Source organism: Limulus polyphemus, unplaced genomic scaffold (genome assembly GCF_000517525.1).
Source record: "Limulus polyphemus unplaced genomic scaffold, Limulus_polyphemus-2.1.2 Scaffold1105, whole genome shotgun sequence".
NCBI lineage: Eukaryota > Metazoa > Arthropoda > Merostomata > Xiphosura > Limulidae > Limulus > Limulus polyphemus.
In genome coordinates, this window is record NW_013666715.1 from 170,988 (window position 1) to 174,378 (window position 3,391).

General features: G+C 36.9%; 1 protein-coding gene across 4 annotated transcripts in view; it reads left to right on the plus strand.

The window, feature by feature from the left end:
- LOC106462150 (microtubule-associated proteins 1A/1B light chain 3C-like) overlaps window positions 1-3,391 on the plus strand; it is a 77,666-nt gene that overhangs the window by 50,834 nt on the left and 23,441 nt on the right. The gene's annotated exons all lie outside the window — the stretch shown is intronic.

Here is a 3,391-nt window from a genome sequence, read left to right on the forward strand (position 1 = left end):
AGTGTCATCGACATATCTGTACCAGTATGGTGGGGAATGAAGCGCAGAATGTATGGCTTGTGTTTCGATCTGGGTCATGAATATATTGGCAAGAACGGGTGAAACAGGATTGCCTATACTTAAACAATCTATTTGAAGGAAATGTTCGTTGTTGAAAATGAAGTTGGTTTTAGTCGTTGTAAATTCTAAGAGAGAAGCAAAAAAGTGTGCTGGGGATATGCATTAACTTGTTGGGGTCATTAATGTAGAGGTCGAGTGCAATATTGTAAGCTTCATTGGCGGGGACTTCGGTGAAGAGTGACACGACATTAAAACTAGCCATTAAGGCTTTCGAATTTAATTGTTCTAGTGTATATTTGAAATTGAAGGCACCTTTAAAAATTCAATTACTGACGATCTTTATTTTTATCTACGTAAAACTGATTCACGAACACCACAACTCTATGGCATTCCTAAACCACACAAACAGGACTGCCCCCTACGACCTATACTGTCCACTTATGATTCATTCAACTACAATATTGGCAAATACATAGCCTGGGCTCTCACACCATATGTAACATCTGCAGGTTCATTTTTTAAAGATGTCTTCCGCTCATGACACTACACAAAAAATCAATACACTTAAAAACCTCATAAACACAGCCACAAGACTGTTCAACGGATTACATAAATGAAGAAATTAACCACATAAAGCATTCCTTTATTCACACCAATAAATTCCCACCAGCTATTGTTGAAAAACTCTCCAACATTCGCCACAACAAAACTCAACTCACGAACAAAATTGATACTAACAAACCCAACAACAGTACATTGCACTGCAGTTTACCTTTTGTTCCTGAAACCAGCTCAAGAATTATCCACACTTGGACAAAACTAGCCATTAAACACAATATTCCTGTCAACGTCAAATTCTCACAAAAACCCAGCCCTAAATTAAAATCGTTACCAAACAAAAATTCTTTAGAATCGCACAATACCAACGTCTTTTACAAAATAACATGCAATAACTGCCCAGAATTCTACATCGGAGAAACAGGAAGAAAATTGGAAACCAGATTGACAGAACACAATAAAAAACCGTCCCATGTTTTTCACCATTGCAACTCAGAAAACCATAGTATATCTGTTAAAAACAGTCATTTTAAACAAAGAACCCAACATAAACAAACGAAAAATCAAGGAATCCATCTTAATTGAACAAAACAACCCTACTCTAAACCAACACCCCGGGTTGCCAAGATACCTCTTCTAAGTTTCACAACAGTATCGGGTCATGTGACCTCTTTGTTCAATACTCTATATACATATCCGTGTCAATGTAAATTAATTGTACCTGATGATGACAAAACCTTGTCGAAACGTTGTACATTTGCTGTTATGTTAAACTTATATTAAAGTTTTTCTTAATTACCCATTCAAGCCGTCTCCAACCATTATTATGTCTGCATTAATAACGCTGTACTGATGTAGGTGTATCACTAAATCGGTACTGATGTCACAATTGTATGGTATGTCTATATATAATAACGTACGGATGTCATATCTTTATATTAATAACGCTGTACTGCTGTGATGTACGTGTATCAAGAAATCGTTATTGATGTCACATCTGTTTTAATAACGTTCTACTGATTTCATGTATGTTTACTAATGACGCTGTACGTATGTTATATCTTTGCATATTAATAACCATAGGTGTACGAGGAGATGTGTGGAAGCCACCACCCCCTCCTCTTTTAGCTTATAATATATATACGGCCATTTTCAGTTTTCATTCTGGCAAAAAATGCACACCCCCTCCCATTGAAAAATCCCTGTATACCACCGATGTAGTGTACACACGTCATGTCTGTGTATTGATGGTTTTACAAATGTCATTTCTGTGTATTCATAACGTTGTATTGATGAAATGTCTGTGTTTTAATAACGCTATACTGTTGGCTGTGAATTAATTTCGTTTTACTGATCTCGTATGTTAACATTAATAATGTATTAATATGATATATGGGTAATAACAATGTACATACAGTGTCTTGCAAAAGTATTCACCCCTACCAATAACATCACATTTTGATGAAATACAAATAATGTAAAAATTTTTTTAATGAACTTCTTTTTTTTCAAAACTTAACAATATTATCTGTAAAGGAGATTGAATGTCAGCAAGACCTGCAAATAAAATATGTATAAACTGAAATTTGCTGATTGCATGAGTATTCAGCCCATTAAGTCAGTGCTTGATGGAAACACCTTTGGCAGCTACTGCTGAGTCTTTTTTGATAGGTCTCTACAAGCTTTGCACAATGGAGTGGTGTAATTTTTGGCCTTTCTTCCTTGTAAAATTGCTCTAATTCTGACAAGTTCGTTGAAGGACTGCATTCTTAAAGTCTCGTCACACATTTACTATTGGATTTCAGTCGGGACTTTCACTGGGATACTCCAGAACATCCACTTTCTTCCTTTGAAACCAATCCAGTGTGGCTTTGGCCTTGTGCTTCGGGTTGTTGTCCTGCTGAATTGGGAATTTTCGACTCAGTTTTAGATTACTGACTGACTCAAGCAAATTCTTCTCTAGGATTCGGCTGTACTTTGCACCATCCATCTTCTCCTCAATCCTGACAAGCTTCCCAGTCTCTGCTGATGAGAAGCATCCCTATAACATTATGGTGCTACCACCATGTTCGACAGTTGGGATGGTGCTGACTGGATGATGTGCTGCCTTCTGCAACATGTCTGCAGTATCATTTACATGCTTTGCAGCAAACTCCATACGAGATTTAAGATGATTCTTTTCCAGTAATGACTTATTTCTTGCCACTCGTCGATACAGGGAACTTTGCAAATCTTTAGAAGTCATTGTTGGGTTCACAGTGGCATCCCTAACCAGTTTCCTGTTTGCACGGATGCTTAGTTTGGAAGGGCAGCCTGATCTGACTAGTGACTGGGTGGTATGAAGCACATTCCACTTCTATTATGATGGACTTCACCGTACTCAAAGGGATAATCAGCGACTTTGAAATTTTCTCCTGATCTGTGCTTCTCTACCACTTTATCCCTGACTTGTTTGGAAAGCTCCATGGTCGTCATTGTTGGTTTGCCATATTACTATGCGAGTTATTGGCTTGAACAGATGCATTTACTCTGAAGTCAAGTTAAACTACTTTTATTACATAGACAGAGACCCTTACACTAATTTTGTTACATTTCAGTGTAATCTTTTGCACCTGAACTGACTTAGGGTTGCCATAGCAAAGAGGTTGAATACTTATACAGTTGAGAATATTCTAATTTTCTTTGAAAATCTAACTTGCATAATATCAGCGTTTTTTTGTTTTGTTTTGTTTTTTTTAGCTTTCTCAGTTGAAATATTCATGATTGCAAGCTC